At 36.0% G+C, this 15356-nt stretch overlaps 1 protein-coding gene across 6 annotated transcripts in view; it reads right to left on the bottom strand.

The window, feature by feature from the left end:
* LOC5566316 (dnaJ homolog subfamily B member 6) overlaps positions 1–15356 on the bottom strand; it is a 435678-nt gene that overhangs the window by 218044 nt on the left and 202278 nt on the right. For all 6 annotated transcript variants that reach the window (XM_021851550.1, XM_021851554.1, XM_021851549.1 and 3 more), the window contains one exon: positions 9638–9708. The gene's annotated coding sequence lies outside the window, so the exon portion shown is untranslated. The remainder of the gene's footprint in view (positions 1–9637; positions 9709–15356) is intronic.

Here is a 15356-nt window from a genome sequence, read left to right as displayed (position 1 = left end):
TTCACTCTACATATCATACAAAGCAAAACAATTCCAAGAAGCTTAATTAACTTTCCCTTTTTCCTATGTAAAGCCACCACTCGAAGCGAGTAGGACAACCCCTGCAATTATCTTAATGAGACTCTCGGTGGACTTCTCATTTTGCATCATCACCCACAGTCGCTTTGATAAGAGCGTGCCGTATAGTGGTATCTTCTCCATCGGTGAACCATTTTTCTGATCTAAAAATAATTGCACCTTTCATCGAAGTCACATTTGTGCCCTTGCGATATCTTCTCCTTCAACTTAGTTGTGGCGTTACGTTCCAACTGGGGCAGAGCCTGCTTTTCAGTTTAGTGTTATCAGGAGCGCTTCCACAGTTATTAACTAAAATTTACGAGGTCGATTGATCATTTTAGCATGTGTCGCGTGTCGTGTGGCAGATACGAAGAACCTCTATGCCCTGAGAAGTCTAGAAAAATTCTAATCCGGTGGGATTCGAACCCACGATCCTCAGCTTGATCTTGCTGAGTGGCTGCGCGTTTACCGCTACGGCTATCTGGGCCCCACGCTTGCGATATCTTGTGCCGGATCTCTTGTTCGTGTACCTAATGCTTTGCTGGTTGATGATGATGACGGAAGGATGACAGATGAATGGAACGGAGGCGCGATGTTTGCATGAGCTTTTCGATGATCCAATAGGGCCGCCCTAGCCCCTAGCCGTGCCTGAAGTAATAAAGTTATTAACTGCGAACTATAACGCGATGATGCTCTCTGAGCAAGCCGCCAAGACGTCGACAGCAGAGTGACGAGGAAAGTGAAAAAGTCAGCACTATTTGCATATAATGGAAATGAGGCGAAGGGGATTTGTGTGAAATCGAAAGTGCATTAATTGTAGCTTGAGATTCTAGTTGTGCATATGTTTATTTGACTAGTTTTAGTTTGGAGTGACTTTGTACGAAGCGTTAGCAAAGAAATTCCTTTGATTTTGTTTCGAAACATGAAAGCCATAAGTAAACTTAAAGCATAATTGTTATCCCAGCATATATGATAGTATCTGTTGACCTTCTCAACGTGATTGAATCTTATACTTATAGTAATTTTGAATAGTGAAAAACGCTAATGTTACGATTGTAAATCCTATGTTCTAAACTCCAGAACAGATGGATGGCCCAGACGGTCCCGGATTATGTCACCATGTCCGTCGTTTTTTTTATTATTTTCTTTATTTTAATCATTCCAAACATTGCATTCATTACTTATATCTTAGATGTTCTGTGTTATTAGACAACACTATCATCCTAATTTGGTAAAACAAATTTAAGAATTTACCAACATTTTGTTAACAACATATTACATTTCATTTACCGTAGCAGTTTAGATTTTTTACAGGTGAGTTGATTTCACCTGCTTATAATAGAAAAAAACGCTTTGAATATACTTAACCTAACTTAACCTAAACATATCACGCATTAATCGTGGCGATAGAAGATTGTAACGATTTTTGCCTGAAATTATTAATTATTTTATTTGACATTTGTTCATTTGTTTCAACATCGGATATTCTATGTAACTCATTGGTACTAAACCAGGGAGGAAGCCTCAGAATCATTTTCAAAATTTTATTTTGAATTCTCTGCAGAGCTTTCTTCCTGGTATTACAACAGCTAGTCCATATTGGTACAGCATACAACATGGCTGGCCTGAAAATTTGTTTGAATATCAAAAGCTTGTTCTTAGGACAAAGTTTTGATTTTCTATTAATAAGGGGATAGAGACATTTTACATATTTGTTACATTTGGCTTGAATGCCCTCAATGTGATTTTTGAAAGTTAAATTCTTATCTAGCATGAGCCCTAGATACTTAACTTCATCTGACCAATTTATTGGAACCCCTCTCATAGTGACAACATGTCTACTTGAAGGTTTCAAATAAAGAGCTTTCGATTAATGTGGGAATATTATTAGTTGAGTTTTGAAAGCATTAGGAGAAATCTTCCATTTTTGCAAGTATGAAGGAAAAATATCCAAACTTTTTTTGCAATCGACTTCAGATGACACGCAGGCTTCGTCTTTTGGCGGAGAGGCCTGTGTCATCCGCAAACAAGGATTTTTGACATCCCTGAGGTAACTCAGGTAAGTCAGATGTGAAAATATTGTATAATATTGGTCCCAAAATGCTGCCTTGGGGAACACCACCTCTTACAGGAAGTCTTTCAGATCTGGAGATCTGATAATTAACCTGAAAAGGAAAGATTTGACAGATAACTGAATTATTCTAACAATGTATGTTGGAAAATTAAAGTTTTTTAATTTTACGATCAAACCTTCATGCCGAACACTGTCGAATGCTTTTTCTATGTCTAGAAGAGCAAGACCAGTAGAATAGCCTTCAGATTTGTTGGAACGGATCAAGTTGATGAGTGGTCGAATGTCCATGGCGGAATCCGAACTGTTCATTGGCAAAATTGAATTTTCGTTGATGTGGGCCACCATTCTGTTCAAAATAACCTTTTCAAAAAGTTCACTGATGGAGGAAAGCAAACTGATTGGACGATGGCTAGAAGCTTCTGCAGGATTTTTGTCTGGTTTTGAAATTGGTACAACCTTAGCATTTTTCCATTTGTTGGGAAATATGCTAATTGAAAACATTTGTTAAATATATCAACTAAAAATGATAAGCTACTTTCTGGAAATTTCTTGATGAGGATGTAGAAAATTCCATCATCGCCAGGAGCTTTCATATTTTTGAAATTTTTTAATAATAGTTCTCACTTCTTCCAAATCAGTCTCCCAGGAATTTTCGAAAACGTTCTCTTGATTGAGAATATTTTCGAAGTCCTGAGTAGCTTGATTTTCAATTGGACTAGTAAGTCTTAAATTAAAATTGTGCGCGCTTTCAAACTGCATAGCAAGTTTTTGAGCTGTTTAAAAAATTTATCATTTGTAAAATTTTCGCTAGATCTCATAGAACAGAGTAAACTCTATTCTATGTCCAGAAAAAAAAAATAACCATTCTAGAATATTTCTCGGAGGGCATTTGTTTTTTTTTTCTAGATGATATCTTGGGAAAATCAGGGCTTGTAGCGACTGATCGTTTTGAAAATACGAATTTTAGAGACTGCTTAAAAAACTTAACTTCAGATGAAACTTGTGTGAGTTCTAAGTATACCTTGATAAATTGATTTCTGAAAAACTCATATATTGTTGATAAAATTCTTCCTAGAATTTCCTTGATAGATTGCTAAGATAACAAAAAAATACAATATCTTAATAAGACGTTTTGAAGAAATTCGGAAAGAATCCATGAATAACCTCTCTATGAGTAATCGGAGCAATAACTGTAATAACTGATATAACATAACCTAGCATGGAACATTGAATAAAGTGTTGGCAGAACACATGGAGATTTGAAATTATTATTTAATTTTTTAGAGACATATATGAACCGCAATAAAAATATTTTGATGAAATGGTGGGGAAATGCCACGAGAAAGTTCTTGAGGGATCAAAGGTCAAATTTATCGGGAAATTCTTGGAAAACTTTAGATTTCATCGAAAAATGCCTGAAGGTTTTTTGGGGCGACTCTTGAGAGTAATTAAGGATGAATTTTGAAAAAGAATCCTAATGAAAATGTCTAGAATAAATGAAAAAATCCGCACATATATCTTCTCTGTAATAAACCTTTGTGAAAGAGCTCCTGTTGGATCGGTGGTAAATCTAGAAGTGACAACTGAAGAAATCGGTAAAAGAATAAGTGTAAAAACATCTGGAAGAAATCCTGGGATTGCTAGCTAGCTACTTTTTTCAGGGTAACTAATTACTGGGGCGTCCGATTTAAAAATGGTCTTCGGCAAAGTTGTAGCTGATGAATATATCTCACAGTATCAACGAAGCACTAATCCTCAAGAGCACATGGGCAAACACTATGACTGATTGAATGAATTGCTTGCTTTTCCCATAGTAATTCCCATATAAACTTTAAAGGGCTTGTTCAGTCTCAGTTTTCATCCGAATGAGCTCAAATTTGGGGGGACAATCAGAATTTGATCTAGAATCGAATGAACGGTGTGGAGCAAAAACGATTTTTTGAACCACTCTGCATGTACTACTGCTTCAAAGTAATTTCCCTGAGAGTAGCCGAAATTCTGTGATAATTCCAGGTTTTTTCCAGGTAGTATACACTAGGGTGCCAATGAAAATCGATTTTTCGAATTTTAAAAAATGGTAGTGCTCAAAAGTTTTGTCTCCTCGAAAAAAGTCCCCATGCAAAATTTGAGCTCAATCGGACTTCATTAAGTGGACCCCCAAAGCGGTCAAAGTTTGGCTTTTTTGACCCTTGAAAAATCTCCAAAGGGGGGGTACATGAAATTTCCGAAATCGATTTTTTTTTGATGCCAGATGTCTTAGAAATGCATGAAACATCGAGATCTGGTGTTATTTGAAAAAAATCGACCTTTTGGGACTTGGTAAATTTTTGAGTTGGAGGAGTGAATTGAATTTGAAATGAACGATTTGAATTCAATTGCAGAGAAACTCTAGGCAATAGTATTGAAACATATCCTATATCATTGTTGACCACTGAAAACATATTATATGTGATATTTCATTAGGGTGGTTCATTTACTTTCCATTAGGGTGGACCTTTTTGTAAAAAAAATAAAAAAAAATAAAAAATTGAATTTTAATTGAATATTGAAGACAATCTCTCACATTATCGTAAGCCATTTTCTACATATAATATGTCGTATTTTATTAGGGTGGTTCACATATTTTCTATTAGGGTGGGCCTTTCTGTCGAAATATCATAATTTGAATGGGATATTAAAAACAACAGTATTTTATCACCTCTTTCATCATCGTAGGGCATTTCCTTCATTAGATTCGTGCTATTTTATTAGGGTGGCTCACTTATTTTCCATTGGTGTTTGCCAAAAATTAAAAAAAAAAATCAAGAAATTTTGAATTTGATCCTTTTAGTATTTTAACACCTCTTTTATAATCGTAGACCATTGTCTTCATTTTTGTTTAGAGAGGCTTTAAATTCCTCTGAATTCATGCGCCTCTAGTTCCATTTGATATGCGCAATCATCGTAGGACACTGTTAACATATTTCATTAGGGAGTTTCTCTCATTTTCCATTAGCGTACAGTTTGAAACCATGATTTCTCGAAAAAGTAGCGTCCACTTTCCTTAATTATGGTGTAATTGTAAAAATTTCAACCTTAATATCTACAGACCGAAAGATTATGGTGTCGACTACTACGTAATGTTCGACGAAAAATGTAAAGGTAACTTAGTTAACAACAAAAGAGTTTTCTAGAAAGTCTCTCATTGTTAGAAAGGTCCTTTCGAAAAGTTTTGCCTGATTTTAATTCGGAATGCAACACTTCACTAAGCTGAACCAGTTCGGAGTCCTCGTCTCATACAAAATCCGCTTGCTACTTCGTGATTTCAGATGCATTCATCTCAGATATCAAGCATTGCCCGACCAGACGGAAGAAACAAGATTATAACAGAATGTGTTCCCCTGATATGATTTTTTTATATCACCAGCTGTTATAAAACATGTACCGTTAGTAGTTAAAATAACAAAAATTCTAACAAAATTTGCACCAATTTAAACTTAAATATAACAAACACTGTTACAATTATATCAAAATTATTACAGACTGTGTTGCAAGAATGTTACAAAATAACAAAATTATTGCAAACTATGTTTCTGTTTATGACATCGGATGTTATTTGCAACAAACTTATAAATGCGATGTCAAATATATAACAAATGTTGTTATAAATGTGTTACTAAAAATATAACAAGTTGAGTACAAAGCCATCTTGATAGCAAAATTTTATCAACTTCTGTTATTTGTAACTGCTGCTGATAGGAATGTGTTATAATCTTGTTATGTGGTTCTGGTCGGGTGAGCCTCAGTGACCTTTCCAACTTAGTTTTGCAAATTCCGAAGGAAATTCCAGAGAAAATTCTGAAGGAAATACCGAAGGAAATTCCAACGGAAATTCCAGAGGGAATTACGAAGGAAATTCCAGTGGAAATTGTGAAGGAAATTCCAGTGGAAATTCCGAAAGAAATTCCAGAGAAAATTCCGAAGGAAATTCCAGACGAAATTTATCAGGAAATTCCAAGGAAAATTTCGCAGGAAATTCCGAAGGAAATTCCAGAGGTAATTCCGAAGGAAATTCTAGAGAAAATTCTGAAGGAAATTCCAGAGAAAATTCGGAAGGAAATTCCAGAGAAAATCCCAAAAGAAATTCCAGAGGAAATTCCAAAGGAAATTCCAGAGATAGTTTCGAAGAAAATTCGAGGGGAAATACGGAAGGAAATTCCAAAGGAAATTTCGAAGGAAATTCCAGAGAAAATTTCGAAGGAAATTCCAGAGAAAATTCTGAAGGAAATACCGAAGGAAATTCCAGAGGAAACGAAAATTATAGAGGTACTTCCGAAGAAAATTCCGAAATAATTTCAAAGCTTCAAAAGAAATTCCAAATGAAATTCCGAATCAAATTCAGCATGAAGCTCCAAAAGGAATTCCGAAGGAAACTCCAGAAGAAATCCCGAAGCAAATTGCAAAGTAAATTTTGACGAAAATAACGTAAAAAATTCCAAATCAAATCCCGAAGGTAACTCCAAAAGAAATTCCAAAGCAAATCCCGAAAGAAATCCCAAAGCAAATTCAAAAAGAAATTCCATAAAAATAAAACCGAATGGATTTTTGAAGGATGTTCCGAAGCAAATTCCAAAGAAAACTCGGACGAAAATTGCGCAGAAAATTCTAAATGAAATTCCGAAGCCAGGTCTTAAAGAAGCAAATTCCAAAGGAAATTCCGAAGGCAATTCCAGAAGAAATTCCGAAAGAAATTCCAAAGGAAACGCCGAAGAAAATTTTGAAAAACTGAAGAAGGAAATTCCGAAAGTTATTCCAAAGAAATCCAAAATAACTTCCTGAAGCAACTTACTGAAAGAAATTCATGAAGAAATTCCAAAGGAAATTCTAAAGTAAATGAGATATGAAGTTCCGAAGAATACAAAGGAATTTTAAAGGATACTCCTAAAAAAATTCCGAAAAAACAATTCGAAGGAAATTCCAAAGTAAATTCCGAGAAAATTCAACGGAAATTCTGATGAAAATTACGTAAACAGTCCAAAGGAAAATTCCGTAAAAGAATTCAAATCAAAACTTCTAAATAAAATTCCGAAATCTTCATAGGAAATTCCAAAGGTTATTCCGAAGGAAATTCCGAGAAAACTCTATAACAAATTTGGAAGTAAACTTTAAACGAAATTCCGAAAGAAATTTCAAAGAGAATTTTGAAGGAAGTAATAAAGGAATTCCAAAGGAAATTCTGAAGAAAATTTGATAAGTAGCCTCAAAGAAAACTGCAAAGGAATTTTAAAGGATACTGCTAAGAAAATTTCGACGGAAATTCCAAAGTTAATTCCGAAGGAAATAAAAAAAATACCAACGGAATTTCCGAAGCAAATTTCAGAGAAAATTCTGACGAAAATTGCGTAGAAAATTCCAAAGGAAATTCCGAAAAAAATCCAAAGGAAATTCCGAAGAAAATTCGGTGGAAAATTCCAAAGGAAATTCCAAAAACTCCATAGGAAATTCCATAAAAAAATCAAAGCAAATTCCGAATGAAATTCAAAAAGAAATTTCTAAGGAAATTTCGAAGAAAAAATCACAGCTCCAAAAGAAATTCTTAAGGAAACTTCGATGGAAACTTTCAAAATGTAAAGGAAATCCCGAAAAAAAAATGTAAAAATAAACTGAATAAAATTCAAAAAGAAATTCTGAAGCACATTCCAAAGGACATTCCGACGACAATTCTGAAAAATATCGAAAGCATATTCAAAAGGGAATTTCTAAGGAAATTCCAAAGAAAATTCCAAAGCAAATCCCGAAGCAAATTGCAATGAAAAAAGGAAGTTAAAAGGAAATTTCGTAGAAAATTTCTAAGGAATTTTCTATGGAATATCCAAAGCAAATTTGTAAGGAAATTCTCAAGAAAACTCTGTAGAAATTCCAAAGAAAATTGTAAAGGAAATTTCTAAGAATATTCCGCACTAAATTTCAAAGGAACTTTGTTACATCTTTGAAGAATAAACGAGAACTGATTGTTAAAACTGGAATTGCCTACGTTGTCACAACCAAATCGCGTGTACTATAGCAAGCAGAAGGCAACGTACTTTTGTTTCGGGAATGAAGGAGCCCAAGGCTGAGAATCTCTTTTGCAAATATAAACTAAACACTTTTGTTGCCCTTCATCGTCGCCCATGAAGCTATTGTCATAATTTGAATACGTCAAAAATTATTTCATTCCTTTTTTATCTGTATTTTGATTATGGTAGTTAGAGTTGTGCTTCACTGAATTCACTGATTATTGTTATTGGAACGTTTCATTTTAACTATTCAAAAGAAAACCTTAATAAAAATATCTTAACGAAGAGTTGCATGCCAATGAAGAATCATGATTCAAAACTATACAAACAAAGTTGATTTGTTAGATCTGTTGAGAATATTTTTTTTTATTTACAAATTAAATGATCACCCTTATGTAAAACTGAGGACAATAGCCCCAATGAAATATCACTTATTATATGTTAACAGTGGCCTACGATGACATAGGGGATGTTTAATTACTCTTGTATTTATTATTCCATTCAAATTCGCATTTTTTTTTAAATGACCACCGTAATGGAATATAAGTGAGTCTTCCCAATGAAATATCACGAATCTCATGAAGGAAATGGCCTACGATGATGAAAGAGGTGATAAAATACTATTGTTTTTAATATCCCATTCAAATTATGATTTTTCGACAGAAAGGCCCACCGTAATGGAAAATAAGTAAACCACCCTAATAAAATACCACATATTGAATGTAGAAAATGGCTTACGATAATGTGAGAGATGTTCCAATACTATTGTCTTCAATATTCAATTAAAATTCTATTTTTTATTTTTTTTTATTTTTTAACAAAAAGGACCACCCTAATGGAAAGTAAATGAACCACAATATCACATATAATATGATTTCAGTGATCAACAATGATATAGGATATGTTTCAATACTATTGCCTTGAATTTCTCAGCAATTGAATTCAAATCGTTCATTTCAAATTCAATTCACTCCCCCAACTCAAAAATTTATTAAGTCCCAAAAGGTCGATTTTTTCCAAAAAAATTTTTTTTCCAAATAACACCAGATCTCGACGTTTCATGCATTTCTAAGACATCAGGCATCAAAAAAAAAAAAAAAAATTGATTTCGGAAATTTCATGTACCCTTTGGAGATTTTTCATGGGTCAAAAAAGCCAAACTTTGACCGCTTTGGGGGTCCACTTAATGAAGTCCGATTGAGCTCAAATTTTGCATGGGGACTTTTTTCGAGGAGACAAAACTTTTGAGCACTACCATTTTTTGAAATTCGATGGCAAAATTTTTCCCATACATTCCATTGGCACCCTATACTAAACACCCTGTGGATGAATCCCTGGGTGAATTGTAGGAATCTCTACTATTTTTGTATGTGTCACAATCGTAATAATGTAAAATATTATAATCTGAAAACTTTTCGGAAAAATAAATATCCCCAAAGCAATGCGAATGCAATGTTCAATTTACACTTACCTAAATCTACGAGTAGGTTCAATTGTCCGACGCGACACTTAAGCTCAGCTGGATCAACAATATTTCACTTTCTGGAAAGAAACAAAGATAAGATAGCAACTGTTAGTTCGGTGAATCAATCCTGAATCATGGTAATACGTTCGCAACTCAATTTTTACGTTGCCACCCATTGTTTAACATACAAACAAATCATCTTCATTGAAGGTACTACCCAAGCTCTAAAATCGCACTACCGAGCGAGCACACATCTATTTTACGATAGGTCGTTAAAACTTCCACATGCTCATCAACGCAGTTCATCCACTTTTTCACGCACCGGGTTCGTTTCGGTAGAAGGAGAGAACTGGTAGAACGTATAAGTCAAGTGATAAGGGCCAACTGTTTGCTTTAAATTCCGGCGACGAACGCGAGGGCAGGGTTAAATGACTGTATAAATTTTTAAAGCCCACTCACTGTTCATCGTCGTCACAACGAGAACTTTAAAGTTCACCGAGTTTAACCCCCATTAACCTTGAAACGTCGAGACGACACCTATTCTCGTCCACGATATTCAAGGTTACCGCAACCCAACGTAGTCGGTTAACATTGTTGGTTGGTGAAATGCACGACACGCACCGAGTTGGAGAAAGGTATCCATCACTCTCCGGTTGTCGGACGGATCCCATCTATCGCCGACGGGTTTTACGTTCCAATTACGGTATCAACATATCATATCGGAAGCGCGATGAATTGATTCACTTTGATTGAACATAGTGGATGGCCATTGAAGAGATGATCATGATTGCCACCAATAAAAGCCACCGCGAAGCCGGCGGGAAGCCATCAAATACGCGATCCCCCCGGATCATTACGGTAGCAACTTTTTCCACACGCACAAGATGGGGCATAAACCGCAATCTCGCTGCAGATAGTAGCACAGTACCGACGATGTACCATTTGTGTCATATCTTGGTGAGATTATGTCCTGCGGCTGCCGGCGGCTTACAAACTGGCCCACACGAACGCACTTCGCCAGCCTTCGATACCGTTTGCCCGTTTGCGGTAAGAGTGATTGAGCGCGATGAAACATCAATGAAGATAAGAAAAGTTTTATGATTTCTCTCCGGCCCGACGTATATGGAGATTATCGATGATGACAGCAGCAGCGGCGCGGCATCCAGCAAAGGAAAAACCTACATCAATTTCAATTAATGGTTCCCATCATAAGCGTGCGAGCATTCGATATCGGTTCCAAGCACGAACGGTTCAAAAACCGATCAAACCCATCAAAAAGCGATTCAAATCTTCTAAGTTTGACCCTTCCAAGACAATTGGTTGCTAATATCCGAGCGAGTGCTAGAAAAACCTCCCAACCAAGCAGTCAATTATCCGATTACATTCTTCAGTGATGAAGTACTTGTTCATCATTTGCTACTTGATTGCCTCTCAATCACTCGACAGAGTGAACATCATTGCCCCAAGCGATTCGCTCGAAGAAGGGGAACTTCCATAGTGTGCAAATCCATCATCTTCATCCGTCGTAATCAACTCAGTACCTAGTGCTTGCACTCGATAGAATTCAATCAGCCATGGTGCGTGACTTGACTGCTGGGACTTGGTTCAGTGTTGTACCTATCTTGACTAATTGATCGCGGCTTGATTAGTCACTTCTTGGGATGGTGATAACCCGTGTGACGGGAACGACGTTCGATTTCACTCGTGCTTTTCCCCTGTATTGGTCAAGCGTGGACCTTGATTGATGTTTCGTTTGTAGGCATCCCCCAAACACCCACGTCTATATGGACCCGTCTTCCCTCATATGCTCCGGTACGTCAACATTGATTTTATTTTTGGGCCTACCACTGCGATGGCATACATTTGTAACAGCAGGATTTCAAATACACTCTGCACGCGATGATGAACTGGCCTGGCATGCATTCCACATTAACCTTATTTTCGATAGTGCGTAATCCCGGGGTTTCTAATGGATTATTGTATTTTTGTACTGTTGGCTCAAAATATTGGAAACGTTATAACGTTATAACGGCGCTGACTGCGACCGAATGCAGGTGAATTTGGGGATGGGAAGCCAGGCTTCATAATACTCCTAAACATCATCAGAGTTCGGTGACATACTCTAGAGCAGCGTGCTGCCTTTGCCTCTTTGGCGGCATCCACAAATTACGTGACGCTCGAAGGAGGGCGAGGGGGTAAGCTCTAGCGTTACGACCCATACAAAAATTCTAAAATTTCCATACAAAAAGCGTTATGGAGGGGGGGGGGGTCTAAAAATTCCAATTTTAGCGTTACGTAATAAATGGACGCTGCCTTTGCGAGGGAGCGAAAAAATGCTAAGCAGAGAGGCTACGTAAATTGAGCGTGGAAGAAGCAGCACAAACACACCAGAGCAAAATTCCATCAAAAAAGAATGCTCTCACAACTCCCTCAGGACTGCCTTGTTCGGGCGGGACGCTCAAGAGTTCTTTTGGAGCGTGAGTAAAGGTGAGCATCGCAACAAGAGAGAGAGAGAGAGTACCAGGAAAAATCCTCGCATTTTTTTGCACTCTCACTTGAATTGCTTGGGGATCTGTGTTGAAAATTTTGAGTTTAATTTTTTCTCCCCAGAAAAACGGCAAAATCGCCTCCTCTTTGCATCGCAGAGGAGTTTCTATCAAGCCTGTGGGAAGCATCTAATAGGAATCAAACTGCAAAGATAAGCAATTAAAAGATACAAATAACTCCGATCTGCTTTTTTGTTTCTCTATTGAGCAGAATCAGAGAATTCGAATACAAAAAAGAATAATTCATGAATAACTTTGTTACTTCAAAAGATAGGGTGATGATATGTTCAGCAAAAACACGGGTTTTTGTATGACAAACAACTTTGTAGAAAACACAAAAAATGTTAAAAAACTTGGAAAAAAGTTATGATAAAAAATATGATTTTTAGGGGTCATTCACATACAACGGCATATATCTCAAAAAGTATAAGAGATAGAAAAATTGTGTTTTCGACGAAGTTGTTTCAAATTGCCAATTCTAAAACTTTGCCTATCTAAATGTTTTGAAAAAAAAGTTTTTCTATCTCACTGCTAGGTGGATTGATCACAATACTTTTTTCGTCAAAAGTTGCGCTTTAATATACCAAGAAACTTCTCCGAACAAACTAAATCGCTAAAATCAACGGTTAGGGCGCTATTCAAAAAGCGCATGAAAATGAGAAAATAAAACACAGTGCGAGCGGAGCGCTAATAGTGAAAAATCGATGTTTTTTTCAAAATTCAAAATGGCGACCAAATTTAAAATAACCGCCATTTTTTTTAACTTCAAATGTGTTCCAAGGGAAATATGATACATATCACGTGAAGAAACCCCAATATTTATCAAAAAATGGGCTTTTACGAGGGTTCCACCAATTTGAGAAAACCGAAAGGACCACCCTTGAGTTTTATAGAAAACTAGCGAAAAGTGACATAAAATTGGAATTCTAACGATGGGTGCCGATGGCGGCCTGGTTTCAGCAAGAATTGCTCACTTGCTCGGTGTGAGAGTAAAAGAGTAGAAGAGAGTGAAAGTAGATGTAAATATAGATTAGTTTAAATTAGATCTGTATCGGTAAAGAAGCAACAGATTAACCCCTATACCGGCAGCTTCGTTTTTACCGCTATAAAAATATTCAAATCGCGATAACTTTTTTGTTTCTCGATATTTTGCACAATTTCTTCACAAGACCTCAAAGAACTCTTCCAGTTTAAGAATATGTATCGATATTGATATTTGGTCAGCTGGATTCGGAAATATTCCAAAACTCTTTGGGAGACCGATTCGTAGCAATAACCCACTTAAATATCTCAGGCTACGTAATTTTTATCGTATTCTGATATTCACTCCACGAAATTATACATTAATGTGAGTATGTTGTAAAAAAATTAAGCAATTTGGTGCAGTCATCTTTGAGTAATGGGCATTTATGTTTCTGGTACCATGCTGGACAAATAAAAGATTTTGAAAACTCTAAAAACCTCATTTCGTAATTTTAAGATTTCTTCAAGAATACTGAACCGATTTGTATGATTTTCTCAGGGTAGCTCCTTATTACGTGCCATTGTATAGTTCACATTTTATTTTTCTGGTAAATTGACCAAAAACAAAATGGCCGCCAAAGAAATTTTGTATGGAGAATGTCGGACCCCCAAGGAATATCGGAATATTTTCAAAACTAGATGAGCAATGATTAAAATCGACACGAATTCTTAAACTAGAAGAGTTTTTTTTAAATCTTATGGAAACATGGTGCAGAAGTTTCAAGAAACAAAAAAAGGTTATCGCGATTTGAATATTTTTTTAATGGTAAAAAATGAAGCTGCCGGTAGAGTGGATAAGTATGACTTTGGCACATTGGTGGTCACGAGCACAGAGTACCTTTCAAATAAACATAAGGGAAAAAAATCTTGGATTTTGACGCCATCTTGATTTTAAGTAGTAGAATGAGTTTTTTTAACTTGCTAGCACTTGTTGAATTTTAAATCTGCCGTATCGCTTACTATTCCTGGCGTTACGTCCCTGTTGGAACAGAGCCTGCTGCTCAGCTTGATTAGTTATAAAACCAGATAATTAAATAGGAATTTTCTTTTATAATGCATATTTGGTACCAGTATGATTCTTCGGCATTCATTCTTTAATTTATTTGGTCCAAAACCATTGACTGAAATGAACAATCGAATGAACAGCTCTATAGATATACAGTCAACTCTCCATAACTCGATATTGAAGGGACCATCGAGTTAGGGAGGCATCGAGTTACAGAACACAAAACCAGTACATTAGCGATTTAAGGGACCATCGAGGTAGCCATGAAAATCAACTTTGACTATGGTTCTCTAACGCGATATCGAGATACCGAATATCGAGTAAGGGAGAGATGACTGTATAGATATAAGAATGAAAGAATTTGATTGTTTTTTTTTAATGGATGATTAGCGCTAAGATGGTCAAAAAACATTCAACCTCCTTTAAACCAAAATGGCATCGTATTTCAAGATGGCCGCCAGATTTTTCAATCTCAAAATGATACCTGTGTAATGGCATTACATCCACATTGGGACAAAGCCTGCCTCTCAGATGTTCAATTTCTCTATTTTTTCACATGTATGTTGGGCGGCAGTTGAAACGAAACTTTATGGCACAGAAAATTAAGGAATTTTTTAGTTCAAAAACTTAAGATTTCCGCTATAAATAAATGCACTTTTAACAATGTTTTACATTAAAACTACAGAAAAGAGGATCGATGGAAAGAAAATGATCATGCGACTTACGCCCTTATTCTAGTACACGCTTGAGATATCACTACGAGACTTACTAATGTCTCAATTTTTCCCTGAAATAATACAGTTGTCCCCGTTTCTACCTCAATAAAATTCAACAGTTTACGTCCATCATATTATTCATAAGTGGATAATCTGATTGCCGTGAACTTTTGAATTATCATCAAAGCCAAGTCTGCACAGTGGGCTTGGCCATTTTAGTATCTGTATCATATATCTGATATCTGATCTGTTGCAAATATTAATGCTGACAAGAAAAAACTTGAAGAAATTCCAATATATTCAGGATGCATTTCAATATTGGATGTGCAAGCGCTTAGATAGATAGATAGATAGATGCACATATTTGGAGCATCAAAATAAACTGGATTTTCAACGATTAATCTCTTATTTTTCCATCGAATACACTTTAAATT

Source organism: Aedes aegypti, chromosome 3 (assembly GCF_002204515.2).
Source record: "Aedes aegypti strain LVP_AGWG chromosome 3, AaegL5.0 Primary Assembly, whole genome shotgun sequence".
Classification (NCBI taxonomy): domain Eukaryota; kingdom Metazoa; phylum Arthropoda; class Insecta; order Diptera; family Culicidae; genus Aedes; species Aedes aegypti.
The sequence above is the reverse complement of the archived record's forward strand: the minus strand, read 5'-3'. Positions and strand labels throughout refer to the sequence as shown.